The sequence below is a fragment of the Macaca mulatta genome, chromosome 7, assembly GCF_049350105.2.
Source record: "Macaca mulatta isolate MMU2019108-1 chromosome 7, T2T-MMU8v2.0, whole genome shotgun sequence".
Classification (NCBI taxonomy): domain Eukaryota; kingdom Metazoa; phylum Chordata; class Mammalia; order Primates; family Cercopithecidae; genus Macaca; species Macaca mulatta.
The window spans coordinates 64,984,194-65,010,076 of record NC_133412.1 but is presented as its reverse complement, the minus strand read 5'-3'; positions in this window follow the sequence as shown (position 1 = coordinate 65,010,076).

Here is a 25,883-nt window from a genome sequence, read left to right as displayed (position 1 = left end):
TAACAAAGAGAAAGAAGCTTTCTGAGAAACGTCTAGTGTTCTGTGAAATCATCTCAAAGTGTTACAGCTTTCCCCTCAAGAAGCCTCTCGCTAAGACAGTTCTTGTGGAATTGGCAATGTGATATTTGGAAGCCCATAATGGGCTATGGTGAAAAAGGAATTATCCTCAGATGAAACCTGGAAAGAAGCTTTCTGAGAAACTGCTGAGTGATCTGTTAATTCATCTCACAGAGTTCCATCTGTATTTCGTGGATCTCTTTGCTAGCATTATTTCTGTGGAATCTGAGAACAGATATTTCGGATCCCTTTGAAGACTATAGGGCCAAAGAAAATATCCTCCGATAACAAAGAGAAAGAAGCTTTCTCAGAAACTTCTTTGTGTTCTGTGAAATCATCTCACAGAGTTACAGGTTCCCCTCAAGAAGCCTCTCGCTAAGACAGTTCTTGTGGAATTGGCAAAGTGATATTTGGAAGCCCTTAGAGGGCCATGGTGAAAAAGGAAATATCCTGAGATGAAATCTGGAAAGAAGCTTTCGGAGAATCTGCTGAGTGTCCTGTTAGTTCATCTCACAGAGTTACATCTGTATTGCGTGGATCTCCTTCCAAGCCTTATTTCTGAGGAGTCTGACAACAGATATTTCGGATCCCTTTGAAGACTATAGGGCCAAAGAAAAAATCCTCTGATAACAAAGAGAAAGAAGTTTTCTGAGAAACTTCTTTGTGTTCTGTGAAATCATCTCACAGAGTTACAGCTTTCCCCTAAGGAAGCCTTTCGCTAAGACAGTTCTTGTGGAATTGGCAAAGTGATATTTGGAAGCCCATAGAGGGCTATGGTGAAAAAGGAAATATCCTCAGATGAAATCTGGAAAGAAGCTTTCTGAGAAACTCCTCAGTGTTCTGTTAATTCATCTCACGGAGTTACATCTGTATTTCGTGGATCTCTTTGCTAGCCTTATTTCAGTGGAATCTGAGAACAGATATTTCCGATCCCTTTGAAGACTATAGGGCCAAATGAAATATCCTCCGATAACAAAGAGAAAGAAGCTTTCTGAGAAACTTCTTCGTGTTCTGTGAAATCATCTCACAGAGTTACAGCTTTCCCCTCAAGAAGCCTTTCGCTAAGACAGTTCTTGTGGATTTGGCAAAGTGATATTTGGAAGCCCTTAGAGGGCTATGGTGAAAAAGGAAATATCGTCAGATGAAATCTGGAAAGAAGCTTTCGGAGAATCTGCTGAGTGTTCTGTTAATTCATCTCACAGAGTTACATCTGTATTTCGTGGATCTCCTTGCTAGCCTTATTTCTGAGGAATCTGAGTACAGATATTTCGGATCCCTTTCAAGACTATAGGGCCAAAGTCAAAATCCTCTGATAACAAAGAGAAAGAAATTTTCTGAGAAACTTCTTTGTGTTCTTTGAAATCATCTTACAGAGTTACAGCTTTCCCCTAAGGAAGACTTTCGCTAAGACAGTTCTTGTGGAATTGGAAAAGTGATATTTGGAAGCCCATAGAGGGCTATGGTGAAAAAGGAAATATCCTCAGATGAAATCTGGAAAGAAGCTTTCGGAGAAACTGCTGAGTGTTCTGTTAATTGATCTCACAGAGTTACATCTGTATTTCGTGGATCTCTTTGCTAGCCTTATTTCTGTGGAATCTGAGAACAGATATATCAGATCCCTTTGAAGACTATAGGGCCAAAGGAAATATCCTCCTATAACAAAGAGCAAGAAGCTTTCTGAGAAACTGCTGAGTGTTCTGTTAATTCATCTCACAGAGTTACATCTGTATTTCGTAAGATCTCTTTGCTAGCCTTATTTCTGTGGAATCTGAGAACAGATATTTCGGATCCCTTTTGAAGACTATAGGGCCAAAGGAAATATCCTCCTATAACAAAGAGAAAGAAGCTTTCTGAGAAACTTCTTTTTGTTCTCTGAAATCATCTCACATAGTTACAGCTTTCCCCTCGTGAATCCTTTCCCTAAGACAGTTCTTGTGGAATTGGCAAAGTGATATTTGGAAGCCCTTAGAGGGCTATGGTGAAAAAGGAAATATCCTCAGAGGAAATCTGGAAAGAAGCTTTCGGAGAATCTGCTGAGTGTTCTGTTAATTCGCCTCACAGAGTTACATCTGTATTTCGTGGATCTCCCTGCTAGCCTTATTTCTGAGGAATCTGAGAACAGATATTACGGATCCCTTTGAAGACTATAGGGCCAAAGGAAAAATCCTCTGATAACAAAGAGAAAGATGTTTTCTGAGAAACTTCTTTGTGTTCTTTGAAATCATCACACAGAGTTACAGCTTTCCCCTAAGGAAGCCTTTCGCTAAGACAGTTCTTGTGGAATTGGCAAAGTGATATTTGGAAGCCCATAGAGGGCTATGGTGAAAAAGGAAATATCCTCAGATGAAATCTGGAAAGAAGCTTTCGGAGAATCTGCTGAGTGTTCTGTTAATTCATCTCACAGAGTTACATCTGTATTTCGTGGATCTCTTTGCTAGCCTTATTTCTGTGGAATCTGAGAACAGATATTTCGGATCCCTTTGAAGACTATAGGACCAAAGGAAATACCTCCGATAACAAAGAGAAAGAAGCTTTCTGAGAAACGTCTTTGTGTTCTGTGAAATCATCTCCCAGAGTTACAGCTTTCCCCTCAAGAAGCCTCTCGCTAAGACAGTTCTTGTGGAATTGGCAAAGTGATATTTGGAAGCCCTTAGAGGGCTATGGTGAAAAAGGAAATATCCGCAGATGAAATCTGGAAAGAAGCTTTCTGAGAAATTGCTGAGTGTTCTGTTAATTCAACTCACAGAGTTACATCTGTATTTCGTGGATCTCTTTGCTAGCCTTATTTCTTTGGAATCTGAGAACAGATATTTCGGATCCCTTTGAAGACTATAGGGCCAAAGGAGATATCCTATGATAACAAAGAGAAAGAAGCTTTCTGAGAAACTTCTTTGTGTTCTGTGAAATCATCTCACAGAGTTACAGCTTTCCCCTCAAGAAGCCTTTCGCTAAGATAGTTCTCGTGGAATTGGCAAAGTGATATTTGGAAGCCCATAGAGGGCTATGGTGAAAAAGGAAATATCCTCAGATGAAATCTGGAAAGAAGCTTTCTGAGAAACTGCTGAGTGTTCTGTTAATTCATCTCACAGAGTTACATCTGTATTTCGTGGATCTCTTTGCTAGCCTTATTTCTGTGGAATATGAGAACAGATATTTCGGATCCCTTTGAAGACTATGGGGCAAAACGAAATATCCTCCGAAAACAAAGAGAAAGAAGCTTTCTGAGAAACTTCTTTGTGTTCTGTGAAATCATCTCAAAGAGTTACAGCTTTGCCCTCAAGAAGCCTTTGGCTAATACAGTTCTTGTGGAATTGGCAAAGTGATATTTGGAAGCCCATAGAGGGCTATGTTGAAAAAGGAAATATCCTCAGATGAAATCTGGAAAGAAGCCTTCTGAGAAACTGCTGAGTGTTCTGTTAATTCATCTCACAGAGTTACATCTGTATTTCGTGGATCTCTTGGCTAGCCTTATTTCTGTGGAATCTGAGAACAGATATTTCGGATCCCTTTTGCAGACTACAGGGCCAAAGGAAATATCCTCCGATAACAAAGAGAAAGAAGCTTTCTGAGAAACTTCTTTGTGTTCTGTGAAATCATTTCACAGAGTTACAGCTTTCCCCGCGAGAAACCTTTCGCTAAGACAGTTCTTGTGGAATACGCAAAGTGATATTTGGAAGCCCATAGAGGGCTATGGTGAAAAAGGAAATATCCTCAGATGAAATCTGGAAAGAAGCTTTCTGAGACACTGCTGAGTGTTCTCTTAATTCATCTCACAGAGTTACATCTGTATTTCGTGGATCTCTTTGCTAGCCTTATTTCTGTGGAATCTGAGAACCGATATTTCGGATCCCTTTGAAGACTATAGTGCCAAAGGAAATATCCTCCGATAACAAAGAGAAAGAAGCTTTCTGAGAAACTTCTTTGTGTTCTGTGAAATCATCTCAAAGAGTTACAGCTTTGCCCTCAAGAAGCCTTTGGCTAATACAGTTCTTGTGGAATTGGCAAAGTGATATTTGGAAGCCCATAGATGCTATCGTGAAAAAGGAAATATCCTCAGATGAAATCTGGAAAGCAGCTTTCTGAGAAACTGCTGAGTGTTCTGTAAATTCATCTCACAGAGTTACATCTGTATTTCGTGGATCTCTTTGCTAGCCTTATTTCTGTGGAATCTGAGAACAGATATTTCGGATCCCTTTTGAAGACGACAGGGCCAAAGGAAATATCCTCCGATAATAAAGAGAAAGAAGCTTTCTGAGAAACTTCTTTGTGTTCTGTGAAATCATTTCACAGAGTTACAGCTTTCCCCGTGAGAAGCGTTTCGCTAAGACAGTTCTTGTGGAATAGGCAAAGTGATATTTGGAAGCCCATAGAGGGCTATGGTGAAAAAGGAAGTATCCTCAGATGAAATCTGGAAAGAAGCTTTCTGAGAAACTGCTGAGTGTTCTGTTAATTCATCTCACAGAGTTACATCTGTATTTCGTGGATCTCTTTGCTAGGCTTATTTCTTTGGAATCTGAGAACAGATGTTTCGGATCCCTTTGAAAACTATAGGGCCACAGGAAATATCCACCGATAACAAGGAGAAAAAAGCTTTCTAAAAAACTTCTTTGTGTTCTTTGAAATCATCTCACAGAGTTACAGCTTTCCCCTCAAGAAGCCTTTCGCTAAGACAGTTCTTGTGGAATTGGCAAAGTGATATTTGGAAGCCCATAGAGGGCTTTGGTGAAAAAGGAAATATCCTGAGATGAAATCTGGAAAGAAGTTTTCTGAGAAACTGCTGAGTGTTCTGTTAATTCATCTCACAGAGTTACATCTGTATTTCGTGGATCTCTTTGCTAGCCTTATTTCTGTGGAATCTGAGAACAGATATTTCGGATCCCTTTGAAGACTATAGGGCCAAAGGAAATATCCTCCGATAACAAAGAGAAAGAAGCTTTCTGAGAAACGTCTTTGGTTCTGTGAAATCATCTCACAGAGTTACAGCTTTCCCCTCAAGAAGCCTCTCGCTAAGACAGTTCTTGTGGAATTGGCAAAGTGATATTTGGAAGCCCATAGAGGGCTATGGTGAAAAAGGAATTATTCTCAGATGAAATCTGGAAAGAAGCTTTCTGAGAAACTGCTAGTGTTCTGTTAATTCATCTCACAGAGTTACATCTGTATTTCGTGGATCTCTTTGCTAGCCTTATTTCTGTGGAATCTGAGAACAGATATTTCGGATCCCTTTGAAGACTATAGGGCCAAAGGAAATATCCTCTTATAACAAAGAGAAAGAAGCTTCCTGAGAAACTTCTTTGTATTCTGTGAAATCATCTCACAGAGTTACAGCTTTCCCCTCAAGAAGCCTTTCGCTAAGACAGTTCTTGTGGAATTGGCAAAGTGATATTTGGAAGCCTATAGAGGGCTATGGTGAAAAAGGAAATATCCTCAGATGAAATCTGGAAAGAAGCTTTCTGAGAAACTGCTGAGTGTTCTGTTAATTCATCTCAAAGAGTTACATCTGTATTTCGTGGATCTCTTTGCTAGTCTTATTTCTGTGTAATCTGAGAACAGATATTTCGGATCCCTTTGAAGTCTATAGGGCCAAACGAAATATCCTCCGATAACAAAGAGAAAGAAGCTTTCTGAGAAACTTCTTTGTGTTCTGTGAAATCATCTCACAGAGTTACAGCTTTGCCCTCAAGAAGCCTTTCGCTAATACAGTTCTTGTGGAATTGGTAAAGTGATATTTGGAAGTCCATAGAGGGCTATGGTGAAAAAGGAAATATCCTCAGATGAACTCTGGAAAGAAGCTTTCTGAGAAACTGTTGAGTGTTCTGTTAATTGATCTCACAGAGTTACATCTGTATTTCGTGGATCTCTTTGCTAGACTTATTTCTGTGGAATCTGAGAACAGATATATCAGATCCCTTTGAAGACTATAGGGCCAAAGGAAATATCCTCCTATAACAAAGAGAAAGAAGCTTTCTGAGAAACTGCTGAGTGTTCTGTTAATTCATCTCACAGAGTTACATCTGTATTTCGTGGATCTCTTTGCTAGCCTTATTTCTGTGGAATCTGAGAACAGATATTTCGGATCCCTTTTGAAGACTATAGGGCCAAAGGAAATATCCTCCGATAACAAAGAGAAAGAAGCTTTCTGAGAAACTTCTTTTTGTTCTGTGAAATCATCTCACATAGTTACAGCTTTCCCCTCGAGAAGCCTTTCGCTAAGACAGTTTTTGTGGAATTGGCAAAGTGATATTTGGAAGCCCATAGAAGGCTATGGTGAAAAAGGAAATATCCTCAGATGAAATCTCGAAAGGAGCTTTCTGAGAAACTGCTGAGTGTTCTGTTAATTCATCTCACAGGGTTACATCTGTATTTCGTGGATATCTTTGGTAGCCTTATTTCTGTGGAATCTGAGAACAGATATTTCGGATCCCTTTGAAGACTATAGGGCCAAAGGAAATATCCACCGATAACAACGAGAAAGAAGCTTTCTGACAAACTTCTTTGTGTTCCTTGAAATCATCTCACAGAATTACAGCTTTCCCCTCAAGAAGCCTTTCGCTAAGACAGTTCTTGTGGAATTGGCAAAGTGATATTTGGAAGCCCATAGAGGGCTACGTTGAAAAAGGAAATATCCTCAGATGAAATCTGGAAAGAAGCTTTCTGAGAAACTGCTGAGTGTTCTGTTAATGCATCTCACAGAGTTACATCTGTATTTCGTCGATCTCTTTGCTAGCCTTATTTCTGTGGAATCTGAGAACAGATATTTCGGATCCCTTTTGAAGACTATAGGGCCAAAGGAAATATCCTCCGATAACAAAGAGAAAGAAGCTTTCTGAGAAACTTCTTTGTGTTCTCTTAAATCATCTCACAGAATTACATCTTTCCCCTCAAGAAGCCTTTCGCTAAGAGAGTTCTTGTGGAATTGGCAAAGTGATATTTGGAAGCCCTTAGAGGGCTATGTTGAAAAAGGAAATATCCTCAGATGAAATCTGGAAAGAATCTTTCGGAGAATCTGCTGAATGTTCTGTTCATTCATCTCACAGAGTTACATCTGTATTTCGTGGATCTCCTTGCTAGCCTTATTTCTGAGGAATCTGAGAACAGATATTTCGGATCCCTTTGAAGACTATAGGGCCAAAGGAAATATCCTCTGATAACAAAGAGAAAGAAGCTTTCTGAGAAACTTCTTTGTGTTCTTTGAAATCATCTCACAGAGTTACAGCTTTCCCCTCAAGAAGCCTTTCGCTAAGACAGTTCCTGTGGAATTGGCAAAGTGATATTTGGAAGCCCTTAGAGGGCTATGGTGAAAAAGGAAATATCGTCAGATGAAATCTGGAAAGAAGCTTTCGGAGAATCTGCTGAGTGTTCTGTTAATTCATCTCACAGAGTTACATCTGTATTTTGTGGATCTCCTTGCTAGCCTTATTTCTGAGGAATCTGAGAACAGATAATTCGGATCCCTTTGAAGACTATAGGGCCAAAGGGAAAATCCTCTGATAACAAAGAGAAAGAAGTTTTCTGAGAAACTTCTTTGTGTTCTTTGAAATCATCTCATAGAGTTACAGCTTTCCCCTCAGGAAGCCTTTCGCTAAGACAGTTCTTGTGGAATTGGCAAAGTGATATTTGGAAGCTCATAGAGGGCTATGGTGAAAAAGGAAATATACTCAGATGAAATCTGGAAAGAAGCTTTCTGAGAAATTGCTGAGTGTTCTGTTAATTCATCTCACAGAGTTACATCTGTATTTCGTGGATCTCTTTGCTAGCCTTATTTCTGTGGAATCTGAGAACAGATATTTCGGATCCTTTGAAGACTATAGGGCCAAAGGAAATATCCTACGATAACAAAGAGAAAGAAGCTTTCTGAGAAACGTCTAGTGTTCTGTGAAATCATCTCAAAGTGTTACAGCTTTCCTCTCAAGAAGCCTCTCGCTAAGACAGTTCTTGTGGAATTGGCAATGTGATATTTGGAAGCCCATAAAGGGCTATGGTGAAAAAGGAATTATCCTCAGATGAAATCTGGAAAGAAGCTTTCTGAGAAACTGCTGAGTGATCTGTTAATTCATCTCACAGAGTTCCATCTGTATTTCGTGGATCTCTTTGCTAGCATTATTTCTGTGGAATCTGAGAACAGATATTTCGGATCCCTTTGAAGACTATAGGGCCAAAGAAAATATCCTCCGATAACAAAGAGAAAGAAGCTTTCTCAGAAACTTCTTTGTGTTCTGTGAAATCATCTCACAGAGTTACAGGTTTCCCCTCAAGAAGCCTTTGGCTAATACAGTTCTTGTGGAATTGGCAAAGTGATATTTGGAAGCCCATAGAGGGCTATCGTGAAAAAGGAAATATCCTCAGATGAAATCTGGAAAGAAGCTTTCTGAGAAACTGCTGAGTGTTCTGTTAATTCATCTCACAGAGTTACATCTGTGTATCGTGGATCTCTTTGCTAGCCTTATTTCTGTGGAATCTGAGAACAGATATTTCGGATCCCTGTTGAAGACTACAGGGCCAAAGGAAATATCCTCCGATAACAAAGAGAAAGAAGCTTTCTGAGAAACTTCTTTGTGTTCTGTGAAATCATTTCACAGAGTTACAGCTTTCCCCGCGAGAAGCGTTTCGCTAATACAGTTCTTGTGGAATAGGCAAAGTGATATTTGGAAGCCCATAGAGGGCTATGGTGAAAAAGGAAATATCCTCAGATGAAATCTGGAAAGAAGCTTTCTGAGAAACTGCTGAGTGTTCTGTTAATTCATCTCACAGAGTTACATCTGTATTTCGTGGATCTCTTTGCTATCCTTATTTCTGTGGTATCTGAGAACAGATATTTCGGTTCCCTTTGAAGACTATAGGGCCAAAGGAAATATCCTCCGATAAAAAAGAGAAAGAAGCTTTCTGAGAAACGTCTTTGTGTTCTGTGAAATCATCTCCCAGAGTTACAGCTTTCCCCTCAAGAAGCCTCTCGCTAAGACAGTTCTTCTGGAATTGGCAAAGTGATATTTGGAAGCCCCTAGAGGGGTATGGTGAAAAAGGAAATATCCTCAGATGAAATCTGGAAAGAAGCTTTCTGAAAAACTGCTGAGTGTTCTGTTAATTCATCTCACAGAGTTACATCTGTATTTCGTGGATCTCTTTGCTAGCCTTATTTCTGTGGAATCTGAGAACAGATATTTCGGATCCCTTTTGAAGACTACAGGGCCAAAGGAAATATCCTCCGATAACAAAGAGAAAGAAGCTTTCTGAGAAACTTCTTTGTGTTCTGTGAAATCATTTCACAGAGTTACAGCTTTCCCCGCGAGAAGCGTTTCGCTAAGACAGTTCTTGTGGAATAGGCAAAGTGATATTTGGAAGCCCATAGAGGGCTATGGTGAAAAAGGAAATATCCTCAGATGAAATCTGGAAAGAAGCTTTCTGAGAAATTGCTGAGTGTTCTGTTAATTCATCTCACAGAGTTACATCTGTATTTCGTGGATCTCTTTGCTATCCTTTTTTCTGTGGAATCTGAGAACAGATATTTCGGATCCCTTTGAAGACTATAGGGCCAAAGGAAATATCCTCCGATAACAAAGAGAAAGAAGCTTTCTGAGAAACGTCTTTGTGTTCTGTGAAATCATCTCACAGAGTTACAGCCTTCCCCTCAAGAAGCCTCTCGCTAAGACAGTTCTTGTGGAATTGGCAGGGTGATATTTGGAAGCCCCTAGAGGGCTATGGTGAAAAAGGAAATATCCTCAGATGAAATCTGGAAAGAAGCTTTCTGAAAAACTGCTGAGTGTTCTGTTAATTCATCTCACAGAGTTACATCTGTATTTCGTGGATCTCTTTGTAAGCCTTATTTCTGTGGAATCTGAGAACAGATATTTCGGATCCCTTTGAAGACTATAGGGCCAAAGGAAATATCCTCCGATAACAAAGAGAAAGAAGCTTCCTGAGAAACTTCTTTGTGTTCTGTGAAATCATCTCACAGAGTTACAGCTTTCCCCTCTAGAAGCCTTTCGCTAAGACAGTTCTTGTGGAATTGGCAAAGTGATATTTGGAAGCCCATAGAGGGCTATGGTGAAAAAGGAAATATCCTCAGATGAAATCTGGAAAGAAGCTTTCTGAGAAACTGCTGAGTGTTCTGTTAATTCAACTCACAGAGTTACATCTGTATTTCGTGGATCTCTTTGCTAGCCTTATTTCTTTGGAATCTGAGAACAGATATTTCGGATCCCTTTGAAGACTATAGGGCCAAAGGAGATATCCTATGATAACAAAGAGAAAGAAGCTTTCTGAGAAACTTCTTTGTGTTCTGTGAAATCATCTCACAGAGTTACAGCTTTCCCCTCAAGAAGCCTTTCGCTAAGATAGTTCTCGTGGAATTGGCAAAGTGATATTTGGAAGCCCATAGAGGGCTATGGTGAAAAAGGAAATATCCTCAGATGAAATCTGGAAAGAAGCTTTCTGAGAAACTGCTGAGTGTTCTGTTAATTCATCTCACAGAGTTACATCTGTATTTCGTGGATCTCTTTGCTAGCCTTATTTCTGTGGAATATGAGAACAGATATTTCGGATCCCTTTGAAGACTATGGGGCCAAACGAAATATCCTCCGATAACAAAGAGAAAGAAGCTTTCTGAGAAACTTCTTTGTGTTCTGTGAAATCATCTCAAAGAGTTACAGCTTTGCCCTCAAGAAGCCTTTGGCTAACACAGTTCTTGTGGAATTGGCAAAGTGATATTTGGAAGCCCATAGAGGGCTATGTTGAAAAAGGAAATATCCTCAGATGAAATCTGGAAAGAAGCTTTCTGAGAAACTGCTGAGTGTTCTGTTAATTCATCTCACAGAGTTACATCTGTATTTCGTGGATCTCTTGGCTAGCCTTATTTCTGTGGAATCTGAGAACAGATATTTCGGATCCCTTTTGCAGACTACAGGGCCAAAGGAAATATCCTCCGATAACAAAGAGAAAGAAGCTTTCTGAGAAACTTCTTTGTGTTCTGTGAAATCATCTCAAAGAGTTACAGCTTTGCCCTCAAGAAGCCTTTGGCTAATACAGTTCTTGTGGATTTGGCAAAGTGATATTTGGAAGCCCATAGAGGCTATCGTGAAAAAGGAAATATCCTCAGATGAAATCTGGAAAGCAGCTTTCTGAGAAACTGCTGAGTGTTCTGTTAATTCATCTCACAGAGTTACATCTGTATTTCGTGGATCTCTTTGCTAGCCTTATTTCTGTGGAATCTGAGAACAGATATTTCGGATCCCTTTTGAAGACGACAGGGCCAAAGGAAATATCCTCCGATAATAAAGAGAAAGAAGCTTTCTGAGAAACTTCTTTGTGTTCTGTGAAATCATTTCACAGAGTTACAGCTTTCCCCGCGAGAAGCGTTTCGCTAAGACAGTTCTTGTGGAATAGGCAAAGTGATATTTGGAAGCCCATAGAGGGCTATGGTGAAAAAGGAAGTATCCTCAGATGAAATCTGGAAAGAAGCTTTCTGAGAAACTGCTGAGTGTTCTGTTAATTCATCTCACAGAGTTACATCTGTATTTCGTGGATCTCTTTGCTAGGCTTATTTCTTTGGAATCTGAGAACAGATGTTTCGGATCCCTTTGAAAACTATAGGGCCACAGGAAATATCCACCGATAACAAGGAGAAAAAAGCTTTCTAAAAAACTTCTTTGTGTTCTTTGAAATCATCTCACAGAGTTACAGCTTTCCCCTCAAGAAGCCTTTCGCTAAGACAGTTCTTGTGGAATTGGCAAAGTGATATTTCGAAGCCCATAGAGGGCTTTGGTGAAAAAGGAAATATCCTGAGATGAAATCTGGAAAGAAGTTTTCTGAGAAACTGCTGAGTGTTCTGTTAATTCATCTCACAGAGTTACATCTGTATTTCGTGGATCTCTTTGCTAGCCTTATTTCTTTGGAATCTGAGAACAGATATTTCGGATCCCTTTGAAGACTATAGGGCCAAAGGAAATATCCTCCGATAACAAAGAGAAAGAAGCTTTCTGAGAAACGTCTTTGGTTCTGTGAAATCATCTCACAGAGTTACAGCTTTCCCCTCAAGAAGCCTCTCGCTAAGACAGTTCTTGTGGAATTGGCAAAGTGATATTTGGAAGCCCATAGAGGGCTATGGTGAAAAAGGAATTATTCTCAGATGAAATCTGGAAAGAAGCTTTCTGAGAAACTGCTAGTGTTCTGTTAATTCATCTCACAGAGTTACATCTGTATTTCGTGGATCTCTTTGCTAGCCTTATTTCTGTGGAATCTGAGAACAGATATTTCGGATCCCTTTGAAGACTATAGGGCCAAAGGAAATATCCTCTTATAACAAAGAGAAAGAAGCTTCCTGAGAAACTTCTTTGTGTTCTGTGAAATCATCTCACAGAGTTACAGCTTTCCCCTCAAGAAGCCTTTCGCTAAGACAGTTCTTGTGGAATTGGCAAAGTGATATTTGGAAGCCTATAGAGGGCTATGGTGAAAAAGGAAATATCCTCAGATGAAATCTGGAAAGAAGCTTTCTGAGAAACTGCTGAGTGTTCTGTTAATTCATCTCAAAGAGTTACATCTGTATTTCGTGGATCTCTTTGCTAGTCTTATTTCTGTGGAATCTGAGAACAGATATTTCGGATCCCTTTGAAGACTATAGGGCCAAACGAAATATCCTCCGATAACAAAGAGAAAGAAGCTTTCTGAGAAACTTCGTTGTGTTCTGTGAAATCATCTCACAGAGTTACAGCTTTGCCCTCAAGAAGCCTTTCGCTAATACAGTTCTTGTGGAATTGGTAAAGTGATATTTGGAAGTCCATAGAGGGCTATGGTGAAAAAGGAAATATCCTCAGATGAACTCTGGAAAGAAGCTTTCTGAGAAACTGTTGAGTGTTCTGTTAATTGATCTCACAGAGTTACATCTGTATTTCGTGGATCTCTTTGCTAGACTTATTTCTGTGGAATCTGAGAACAGATATATCAGATCCCTTTGAAGACTATAGGGCCAAAGGAAATATCCTCCTATAACAAAGAGAAAGAAGCTTTCTGAGAAACTGCTGAGTGTTCTGTTAATTCATCTCACAGAGTTACATCTGTATTTCGTGGATCTCTTTGCTAGCCTTATTTCTGTGGAATCTGAGAACAGATATTTCGGATCCCTTTTGAAGACTATAGGGCCAAAGGAAATATCCTCCGATAACAAAGAGAAAGAAGCTTTCTGAGAAACTTCTTTTTGTTCTGTGAAATCATCTCACATAGTTACAGCTTTCCCCTCGAGAAGCCTTTCGCTAAGACAGTTTTTGTGGAATTGGCAAAGTGATATTTGGAAGCCCATAGAGGGCTATGGTGAAAAAGGAAATATCCTCAGATGAAATCTCGAAAGGAGCTTTCTGAGAAACTGCTGAGTGTTCTGTTAATTCATCTCACAGGGTTACATCTGTATTTCGTGGATATCTTTGGTAGCCTTATTTCTGTGGAATCTGAGAACAGATATTTCGGATCCCTTTGAAGACTATAGGGCCAAAGGAAATATCCACCGATAACAACGAGAAAGAAGCTTTCTGACAAACTTCTTTGTGTTCCTTGAAATCATCTCACAGAATTACAGCTTTCCCCTCAAGAAGCCTTTCGCTAAGACAGTTCTTGTGGAATTGGCAAAGTGATATTTGGAAGCCCATAGAGGGCTACGGTGAAAAAGGAAATATCCTCAGATGAAATCTGGAAAGAAGCTTTCCGAGAAACTGCTGAGTGTTCTGTTAATTCATCTCACAGAGTTACATCTGTATTTCGTCGATCTCTTTGCTAGCCTTATTTCTGTGGAATCTGAGAACAGATATTTCGGATCCCTTTTGAAGACTATAGGGCCAAAGGAAATATCCTCCGATAACAAAGAGAAAGAAGCTTTCTGAGAAACGTCTAGTGTTCTGTGAAATCATCTCAAAGTGTTACAGCTTTCCCCTCAAGAAGCCTCTCGCTAAGACAGTTCTTGTGGAATTGGCAATGTGATATTTGGAAGCCCATAAAGGGCTATGGTGAAAAAGGAATTATCCTCAGATGAAACCTGGAAAGAAGCTTTCTGAGAAACTGCTGAGTGATCTGTTAATTCATCTCACAGAGTTCCATCTGTATTTCGTGGATCTCTTTGCTAGCATTATTTCTGTGGAATCTGAGAACAGATATTTCGGATCCCTTTGAAGACTATAGGGCCAAAGAAAATATCCTCCGATAACAAAGAGAAAGAAGCTTTCTCAGAAACTTCTTTGTGTTCTGTGAAATCATCTCACAGAGTTACAGGTTCCCCTCAAGAAGCCTCTCGCTAAGACAGTTCTTGTGGAATTGGCAAAGTGATATTTGGAAGCCCTTAGAGGGCCATGGTGAAAAAGGAAATATCCTGAGATGAAATCTGGAAAGAAGCTTTCGGAGAATCTGCTGAGTGTCCTGTTAGTTCATCTCACAGAGTTACATCTGTATTGCGTGGATCTCCTTCCTAGCCTTATTTCTGAAGAGTCTGACAACAGATATTTCGGATCCCTTTGAAGACTATAGGGCCAAAGAAAAAATCCTCTGATAACAAAGAGAAAGAAGTTTTCTGAGAAACTTCTTTGTGTTCTGTGAAATCATCTCACAGAGTTACAGCTTTCCCCTAAGGAAGCCTTTCGCTAAGACAGTTCTTGTGGAATTGGCAAAGTGATATTTGGAAGCCCATAGAGGGCTATGGTGAAAAAGGAAATATCCTCAGATGAAATCTGGAAAGAAGCTTTCTGAGAAACTCCTCAGTGTTCTGTTAATTCATCTCACGGAGTTACATCTGTATTTCGTGGATCTCTTTGCTAGCCTTATTTCTGTGGAATCTGAGAACAGATATTTCCGATCCCTTTGAAGACTATAGGGCCAAATGAAATATCCTCCGATAACAAAGAGAAAGAAGCTTTCTGAGAAACTTCTTCGTGTTCTGTGAAATCATCTCACAGAGTTACAGCTTTCCCCTCAAGAAGCCTTTCGCTAAGACAGTTCTTGTGGATTTGGCAAAGTGATATTTGGAAGCCCTTAGAGGGCTATGGTGAAAAAGGAAATATCGTCAGATGAAATCTGGAAAGAAGCTTTCGGAGAATCTGCTGAGTGTTCTGTTAATTCATCTCACAGAGTTACATCTGTATTTCGTGGATCTCCTTGCTAGCCTTATTTCTGAGGAATCTGAGTACAGATATTTCGGATCCCTTTCAAGACTATAGGGCCAAAGTCAAAATCCTCTGATAACAAAGAGAAAGAAATTTTCTGAGAAACTTCTTTGTGTTCTTTGAAATCATCTTACAGAGTTACAGCTTTCCCCTAAGGAAGCCTTTCGCTAAGACAGTTCTTGTGGAATTGGAAAAGTGATATTTGGAAGCCCATAGAGGGCTATGGTGAAAAAGGAAATATCCTCAGATGAAATCTGGAAAGAAGCTTTCGGAGAAACTGCTGAGTGTTCTGTTAATTGATCTCACAGAGTTACATCTGTATTTCGTGGATCTCTTTGCTAGCCTTATTTCTGTGGAATCTGAGAACAGATATATCAGATCCCTTTGAAGACTATAGGGCCAAAGGAAATATCCTCCTATAACAAAGAGCAAGAAGCTTTCTGAGAAACTGCTGAGTGTTCTGTTAATTCATCTCACAGAGTTACATCTGTATTTCGTAAGATCTCTTTGCTAGCCTTATTTCTGTGGAATCTGAGAACAGATATTTCGGATCCCTTTTGAAGACTATAGGGCCAAAGGAAATATCCTCCTATAACAAAGAGAAAGAAGCTTTCTGAGAAACTTCTTTTTGTTCTCTGAAATCATCTCACATAGTTACAGCTTTCCCCTCGTGAATCCTTTCCCTAAGACAGTTCTTGTGGAATTGGCAAAGTGATATTTGGAAGCCCATAGAGGGCTATGGTGAAAAAGGAAATATCCTCAGATGATATCTGGAAAGAAGCTTTCTGAGAAACTGCTGAGTGTTCTGTTCATTCATCTCACGGAGTTACATCTGTATTTCGTGGATCTCTTTGCTAGCCTTATTTCTGTGGAATCTGACAACAGATATTTCGGATCCCTTTGAAGACTATAGGGCCAAAGGAAATATCCTCCGATAACAAAGAGAAAGAAGCTTTCTGAGAAACGTCTTTGTGTTCTGTGAAATCATCTCACAGAGTTTCAGCTTTCCCCTCAAGAAGCCTCTCGCTAAGACAGATCTTGTGGAATTGGCAAAGTGATATTTATAAGCCCATAGAGGGCTACGGTGAAAAAGGAAATATCCTCAGATGAAATCTGGAAAGAAGCTTTCTGAGAAACTGCTGAGTGTTCTGTTAATTCATCTCACAGAGTTACATCTGTATTTCGTTGATCTCTTTGCTAGCCTTATTTCTGTGGAATCTGAGAACAGATATTTCGGATCCCTTTGAAGACTATAGGGCCAAAGGAAATATCCTCCGATAACAAAGAGAAAGAAGCTTCCTGAGAAACTTCTTTGTGTTCTGTGAAATCATCTCACAGAGTTACAGCTTTCCCCTCAAGAAGCCTTTCGCTAAGACAGTTCTTGTGGAATTGGCAAAGTGATATTTGGAAGCCCTTAGAGGGCTATGGTGAAAAAGGAAATATCCTCAGATGAAATCTGGAAAGAAGCTTTCTGAGAAACTGCTGAGTGTTCTGTTAATTCATCTCACAGAGTTACATCTGTATTTCGTGGATCTCTTTGCTAGCCTTATTTCTGTGGAATCTGAGAAGAGATATTTCGGATCCCTTTTGTAGACTATAGGGCCAAAGGAAATATCCTCCGATAACAAAGAGAAAGAAGCTTTCTGAGAAACTTCTTTGTGTTCTGTGAAATCATCTCACAGAGTTACAGCTTTCCCCGCGAGAAGCCTTTCGCTAAGACAGTTCTTGTGGAATAGGCAAAGTGATATTTGGAAGCCCATAGAGGGCTATGGTGAAAAAGGAAATATCCTCAGATGAAATCTGGAAAGAAGCTTTCTGAGAAACTACTGAGTGTTCTGTTAATTCATCTCACAGGGTTTCATCTGTATTTCGTGGATCTCTTTGGTCGCCTTATTTCTGTGGAATCTGAGAACAGATATTTCGGATCCCTTTGAAGACTATAGGGACAAAGGAAATATCCTCCGATAACAACGAGAAAGAAGCTTTCTGAGAAACTTCTTTGTGTTGTTTGAAATCATCTCACAGAGTTACAGCTTTCTCCTCAAGAAGCCTTTCGCTAAGACAGTTCTTGTGGAATTGGCAAAGTGATATTTGGAAGCCCATAGAGGGCTATGGTGAAAAAGGAAATATCCTCAGATGAAATCTGGAAAGAAGCTTTCTGAGAAACTGCTGAGTGTTCTGTTAATTCATCTCACAGAGTTACATCTGTATTTCGTGGATCTCTTTGCTAGCCTTATTTCTGTGGAATCTGAGAACAGATATTTCGGATCCCTTTGAAGACTATAGGGCCAAAGGAAATATCCTCCGATAATAAAGAGAAAGAAGCTTTCTGAGAAACTTCTTTGTGTTCTGTGAAATCATCTCACAGAGTTACAGCTTTCCCCTCAAGAAGCCTCTCGCTAAGACAGTTTTTGTGGAATTGGCAAAGTGATATTTGGAAGCCCTTAGAGGGCTATGGTGAAAAAGGAAATATCCTCAGAGGAAATCTGGAAAGAAGCTTTCGGAGAATCTGCTGAGTGTTCTGTTAATTCGCCTCACAGAGTTACATCTGTATTTCGTGGATCTCCCTGCTAGCCTTATTTCTGAGGAATCTGAGAACAGATATTACGGATCCCTTTGAAGACTATAGGGCCAAAGGAAAAATCCTCTGATAACAAAGAGAAAGATGTTTTCTGAGAAACTTCTTTGTGTTCTTTGAAATCATCACACAGAGTTACAGCTTTCCCCTAAGGAAGCCTTTCGCTAAGACAGTTCTTGTGGAATTGGCAAAGTGATATTTGGAAGCCCATAGAGGGCTATGGTGAAAAAGGAAATATCCTCAGATGAAATCTGGAAAGAAGCTTTCGGAGAATCTGCTGAGTGTTCTGTTAATTCATCTCACAGAGTTACATCTGTATTTCGTGGATCTCTTTGCTAGCCTTATTTCTGTGGAATCTGAAAACAGATATTTCGGATCCCTTTGAAGACTATAGGACCAAAGGAAATACCTCCGATAACAAAGAGAAAGAAGCTTTCTGAGAAACGTCTTTGTGTTCTGTGAAATCATCTCCCAGAGTTACAGCTTTCCCCTCAAGAAGCCTCTCGCTAAGACAGTTCTTGTGGAATTGGCAAAGTGATATTTGGAAGCCCTTAGAGGGCTATGGTGAAAAAGGAAATATCCGCAGATGAAATCTGGAAAGAAGCTCTCTGAGAAACTGCTGAGTGTTCTGTTTATTCATCTCACAGAGTTACATCTGTATTTCTTGGATCTCTTTGCTAGCCTTATATCTGTGGAATCTGAGAACAGATATTTCCGATCCCTTTGAAGACTATAGGGCCAAAGGATATATCCTCCGATAACAAAAAGAAAGAAGCTTTCTGAGAAACTTCTTTGTGTTCTGTGAAATCATCTCACAGACTTACAGCTTTCCCCTCAAGAAGCCTTTCGCTAAGACAGTTCTTGTTGAATTGGCAAAGTGATATTTGGAAGACCATAGTGGGCTATGGTGAAAATGGAAATATCCTCAGATGAAATCTGGAAATAAGCTTTCTGAGAAACTGCTCTGTGGTGTGTGACTTCCACTCACAGAGTTGCATCTGTATTTCGTGAATCTCTTTGCTAGCGTTATTTCTGTGGAATCTGAGAACAGATATTTCGGATCCCTTTGAAGACTATAGGGCCAAAGGAAATATCCTCCGATAAGAAGGAGAAAGAAGCTTTCTGAGAAACTTCTTTGTGTTCTGTGAAATCATCTCAAAGATTTACAGCTTTGCCCTCAAGAAGCCTTTCGCTAAGAGAGTTCTTGTGGAATTGGCAAAGTGATATTTGGAAGCCCATAGAGGGCTATGGTGAAAAAGGAAATATCCTCAGATGAAATCGGGAAAGAAGTTTTCTGAGAAACTTCTCTGTGATGTGAGACTTCCACTCACTGAGTTACATCTGTATTTCGTGGATCTCTTTGCTAGCCTTATTTCTGTGGAATCTGAGAACAGATATTTCGGATCCCTTTGAAGACTATAGGGCCAAAGGAAATATCCTCCGATAACAAAGAGAAAGAAGCTTTCTGAGAAACTTCTTTGTGTTCTGTGAAATCATCTCACAGAGTTACAGCTTTGCCCTCAAGAAGCCTTTCGCTAAGACAGTTGTTGTGGAATTGGCAAAGTGATATTTGGAAGCCCATAGAGGACTATGGTGAAAAAGGAAATATCCTCAGATGAAATCTGGAAAGAAGCTTTCTGAGAAACTGCTGAATGTTCTGTTAATTCATCTCACAGAGTTACATCTGTATTTCGTGGATCTCTTTACTAGCCTTATTTCTGTGGGATCTCAGAACAGATATTTCAGATCCCTTTGAAGACTATAGGGCCAAAGGAAATATCCTCCTATAACCAAGAGAAAGAAGCTTTCTGAGAAACTGCTGAGTGTTCTGTTAATTCATCTCACTGAGTTACATCTGTATTTCGTGGATCTCTTTGCTAGCCTTATTTCTGTGGAATCTGAGAACAGATATTTCGGATCCCTTTGAAGACTATAGGGCCAAAGGAAACATCCTCCGATAACAACGAGAAAGAAGCTTTCTGAGAAACTTCTTTGTATTCTTTGAAATCATCTCACAGAGTTACAGCTTTCCCCTCAAAAAGCCTTTCGCTAAGACAGTTCTTGTGGAATTGGCAAAGTGATATTTGGAAGCCCATAGAGGGCTATGGTGAAAAAGGAAATATCCTCAGATGAAATCTGGAAAGAAGCTTTCTGAGAAACTGCTGAGTGTTCTGTTAATTCATCTCACGGAGTTACATCTGTATTTCGTGGATCTCTTTGCTAGCCTTATTTCTGTGGAATCTGAGAACAGATATTTCGGATCCCTTTGAAGATTATAGGGCCAAAGGAAATATCCTCCGATAACAAAGAGAAAGAAGCTTTCTGAGAAACTTCTTTGTGTTCTGTGAAATCATCTCACAGAGTTTCAGCTTTCCCCTCAAGAAGCCTCTCGCTAAGACAGATCTTGTGGAATTGGCAAAGTGATATTTATAAGCCCATAGAGGGCTACGGTGAAAAAGGAAATATCCTCAGATGAAATCTGGAAAGAAGCTTTCTGAGAAACTGCTGAGTGTTCTGTTAATTCATCTCACAGAGTTACATCTGTAATTCGTGGATCTCTTTGCTAGCCTTATTTCTGTGGAATCTGAGAACAGATATTTCGGATCCCCTTGAAGACTATAGGGCCAAAGGAAATATCCTCCGATAACAAAGAGAAAGAAGCTTCCTGAGAAACTTCTTTGTGTTCTGTGAAATCATCTCACAGAGTTACAGCTTTCCCCGCGAGAAGCCTTTCGCTAAGACAGTTCTTGTGGAATAGGCAAAGTGATATTTGGAAGCCCATAGAGGGCTATGGTGAAAAAGGAAATGTCCTCAGATGAAATCTGGAAAGAAGCTTTCTGAGAAACTACTGAGTGTTCTGTTAATTCATCTCACAGGGTTACATCTGTATTTCGTGGATCTCTTTGGTCGCCTTATTTCTGTGGAATCTGAGAACAGATATTTCGGATCCCTTTGAAGACTATAGGGACAAAGGAAATATCCTCCGATAACAACGAGAAAGAAGCTTTCTGAGAAACTTCTTTGTGTTGTTTGAAATCATCTCACAGAGTTACAGCTTTCTCCTCAAGAAGCCTTTCGCTAAGACAGTTCTTGTGGAATTGGCAAAGTGATATTTGGAAGCCCATAGAGGGCTATGGTGAAAAAGGAAATATCCTCAGATGAAATCTGGAAAGAAGCTTTCTGAGAAACTGCTGAGTGTTCTGTTAATTCATCTCACAGAGTTACATCTGTATTTCGTGGATCTCTTTGCTAGCCTTATTTCTGTGGAATCTGAGAACAGATATTTCGGATCCCTTTGAAGACTATAGGGCCAAAGGAAATATCCTCCGATAACAAAGAGAAAGAAGCTTTCTGAGAAACTTCTTTGTGTTCTGTGAAATCATCTCACAGAGTTACAGCTTTCCCCTCAAGAAGCCTCTCGCTAAGACAGTTCTTGTGGAATTGGCAAAGTGATATTTGGAAGCCCTTAGAGGGCTATGGTGAAAAAGGAAATATCCTCAGAGGAAATCTGGAAAGAAGCTTTCGGAGAATCTGCTGAGTGTTCTGTTAATTCGCCTCACAGAGTTACATCTGTATTTCGTGGATCTCCTTGCTAGCCTTATTTCTGAGGAATCTGAGAACAGATATTTCGGATCCCTTTGAAGACTATAGGGCCAAAGGAAAAATCCTCTGATAACAAAGAGAAAGATGTTTTCTGAGAAACTTCTTTGTGTTCTTTGAAATCATCACACAGAGTTACAGCTTTCCCCTAAGGAAGCCTTTCGCTAAGACAGTTCTTGTGGAATTGGCAAAGTGATATTTGGAAGCCCATAGAGGGCTATGGTGAAAAAGGAAATATCCTCAGATGAAATCTGGAAAGAAGCTTTCGGAGAATCTGCTGAGTGTTCTGTTAATTCATCTCACGGAGTTACATCTGTATTTCGTGGATCTCTTTGCTAGCCTTATTTCTGTGGAATCTGAGAACAGATATTTCGGATCCCTTTGAAGACTATAGGACCAAAGGAAATACCTCCGATAACAAAGAGAAAGAAGCTTTCTGAGAAACGTCTTTGTGTTCTGTGAAATCATCTCCCAGAGTTACAGCTTTCCCCTCAAGAAGCCTCTCGCTAAGACAGTTCTTGTGGAATTGGCAAAGTGATATTTGGAAGCCCTTAGAGGGCTATGTTGAAAAAGGAAATATCCGCAGATGAAATCTGGAAAGAAGCTCTCTGAGAGACTGCTGAGTGTTCTGTTTATTCATCTCACAGAGTTACATCTGTATTTCGTGGATCTCTTTGCTAGCCTTATATCTGTGTAATCTGAGAACAGATATTTCCGATCCCTTTGAAGACTATAGGGCCAAAGGATATATCCTCCGATAACAAAAGAAAGAAGCTTTCTGAGAAACTTCTTTGTGTTCTGTGAAATCATCTCACAGACTTACAGCTTTCCCCTCAAGAAGCCTTTCGCTAAGACAGTTCTTGTTGAATTGGCAAAGTGATCTTTGGAAGCCCCTAGAGGGCTATGGTGAAAAAGGAAATATCCTCAGATGAAATCTGGAAAGAAGCTTTCTGAGAAACTGCTGAGTGTTCTGTTAATTATTCTCACAGAGTTACATCTGTATTTCGTGGATCTCTTTGCTAGCCTTATTTCTGTGGAATCTGAGAACAGATATTTCGGATCCCTTTGAAGACTATAGGGCCAAAGGAAATATCCTCCGATAGCAAAGAGAAAGAAGTTTTCTGAGAAACTTCTTTGTGTTCTTTGAAATCATCTCACAGAGTTACATCTTTCCCCTCAAGAAGCCTTTCGCTAAGACAGTTCTTGTGGAATTGGCAAAGTGATATTTGGAAGACCATAGTGGGCTATGGTGAAAATGGAAATATCCTCAGATGAAATCTGGAAATAAGCTTTCTGAGAAACTGCTCTGTGATGTGTGACTTCCACTCACAGGGTTGCATCTGTATTTCGTGCATCTCTTTGCTAGCGTTATTTCTGTGGAATCTGAGAACAGATATTTCGGATCCCTTTGAAGACTATAGGGCCAAAGGAAATATCCTCCGATAAGAAAGAGAAAGAAGCTTTCTGAGAAACTTCTTTGTGTTCTGTGAAATCATCTCAAAGATTTACAGCTTTGCTCTCAAGAAGCCTTTCGCTAAGAGAGTTCTTGTGGAATTGGCAAAGTGATATTTGGAAGCCCATAGAGGGCTATGGTGAAAAAGGAAATATCCTCAGATGAAATCGGGAAAGAAGTTTTCTGAGAAACTGCTCTGTGATGTGTGACTTCCACTCACAGAGTTACATCTGTATTTCGTGGATCTCTTTGCTAGCCTTATTTCTGTGGAATCTGAGAACAGATATTTCGGATCCCTTTGAAGACTATAGGGCCAAAGGAAATATCCTCCGATAACAAAGAGAAAGAAGCTTTCTGAGAAACTTCTTTGTGTTCTGTGAAATCATCTCACAGAGTTACAACTTTGCCCTCAAGAAGCCTTTCGCTAAGACAGTTCTTGTGGAATTGGCAAAGTGATATTTGGAAGCCCATTGAGGGCTATGGTGAAAAAGGAAATAACCTCAGATGAAATCTGGAAAGAAGCTTTCTGAGAAACTGCTGAGTGTTCCGTTAATTCATCTCACAGAGTTACATCTGTATTTCGTGGATCTCTTTACTAGCCTTATTTCTGTGGGATCTCAGAACAGATATTTCAGATCCCTTTGAAGACTATAGGGCCAAAGGAAATATCCTCCTATAACCAAGAGAAAGAAGCTTTCTGAGAAACTGCTGAGTGTTCTGTTAATTCATCTCACGGAGTTACATCTGTATTTCGTGGATCTCTTTGCTAGCCTTATTTCTGTGGAATCTGAGAACAGATATTTCGGATCCCTTTGAAGACTATAGGGCCAAAGGAAACATCCTCCGATAACAACGAGAAAGAAGCTTTCTGAGAAACTTCTTTGTGTTCTTTGAAATCATCTCACAGAGTTACAGCTGTCCCCTCAAGAAGCCTTTCGCTAAGACAGTTCTTGTGGAATTGGCAAAGTGATATTTGGAAGCCAGTAGAGGGCTATAGTGATAAAGGAAATATCCTCAGATGAAATCTGGAAAGAAACTTTCTGAGAAACTGCTTAGTGTTCTGTTAATTCATCTCACAGAGTTACATCTATATTTCGTGGAACTCTTTGCTAGCCTTATTTCTGTGGAATCTGAGAACAGATATTTCGGATCCCTTTGAAGACTATAGGACCAAAGGAAATATCCTCCGATAACAAAGAGAAAGAAGCTTTCTGAGAAACGTCTTTGTGTTCTGTGAAATCATCTCCCAGAGTTACAGCTTTCCCCTCAAGAAGCCTCTCGCTAAGACAGTTCTTGTGGAATTGGCAAAGTGATATTTGGAAGCCCTTAGAGGGCTAGGGTGAAAAAGGAAATATCCGCAGATGAAATCTGGAAAGAAGCTCTCTGAGAAACTGCTGAGTGTTCTGTTTATTCATCTCACAGAGTTACATCTGTATTTCGTGGATCTCTTTGATAGCCTTATATCTGTGGAATCTGAGAACAGATATTTCCGATCCCTTTGAAGACTATAGGGCCAAAGGATATATCCTCCGATAACAAAAAGAAAGAAGCTTTCTGAGAAACTTCTTTGTGTTCTGTGAAATCATCTCACAGACTTACAGCTTTCCCCTCAAGAAGCCTTTCGCTAAGACAGTTCTTGTGGAATTGGCAAAGTGATATTTGGAAGACCATAGTGGGCTATGGTGAAAATGGAAATATCCTCAGATGAAATCTGGAAATAAGATTTCTGAGAAACTGCTCTGTGATGTGTGACTTCCACTCACAGAGTTACATCTGTATTTCGTGCATCTCTTTGCTAGCGTTATTTCTGTGGAATCTGAGAACAGATATTTCGGATCCCTTTGAAGACTATAGGGCCAAAGGAAATATCCTGCGATAAGAAAGAGAAAGAAGCTTTCTGAGAAACTTCTTTGTGTTCTGTGAAATCATCTCAAAGATTTACAGCTTTGCCCTCAAGAAGCCTTTCGCTAAGACAGTTCTTGTGGAATTGGCAAAGTAATATTTGGAAGCCCATAGAGGGCTATGGTGAAAAAGGAATTATTCTCAGATGAAATCTGGAAAGAAGCTTTCTGAGAAACTGCTGAGTGTTCTGTTAATTCAGCTCACAGAGTTACATCTGTATTTCGTGGATCTCTTTGCTAGCCTTATTTCTGTGGAATCTGAGAACAGATATTTCGGATCCCTTTGAAGACTATAGGACCAAAGGAAATATCCTCCGAAAACAAAGAGAAAGAAGCTTTCTGAGAAACTTCTTTGTGTTCTGTGAAATCATCTCACAGACTTACAGCTTTGCCCTCAAGAAGCCTTTCGCTAAGACAGTTCTAGTGGAATTGGCAAAGTGATATTTGGAAGCCCATAGAGGACTATGTTGAAAAAGGAAATATCCTCAGATGAAATCTGGAAGGAATCTTTGGGAGAATCTGCTGAGTGTTCTGTTAATTCATCTCACAGAGTTACATCTATATTTCGTGGATCTCTTTGCTAGCCTTATTTCTGTGGAATCTGAGAACAGATATTTCGGATCCCTTTGAAGACTATAGGACCAAAGGAAATATCCTCCGATAACAAAGAGAAAGAAGCTTTCTGAGAAACGTGTTTGTGTTCTCTGAAATCATCTCCCAGAGTTACAGCTTTCCCCTCAAGAAGCCTCTCGCTAAGACAGTTCTTGTGGAATTGGCAAAGTGATATTTGGAAGCCCTTAGAGGGCTAGGGTGAAAAAGGAAATATCCGCAGATGAAATCTGGAAAGAAGCTCTCTGAGAAACTGCTGAGTGTTCTGTTTATTCATCTCACAGAGTTACATCTGTATTTCGTGGATCTCTTTGATAGCCTTATATCTGTGGAATCTGAGAACAGATATTTCCGATCCCTTTGAAGACTATAGGGCCAAAGGATATATCCTCCGATAACAAAAAGAAAGAAGCTTTCTGAGAAACTTCTTTGTGTTCTGTGAAATCATCTCACAGACTTACAGCTTTCCCCTCAAGAAGCCTTTCGCTAAGACAGTTCTTGTGGAATTGGCAAAGTGATATTTGGAAGACCATAGTGGGCTATGGTGAAAATGGAAA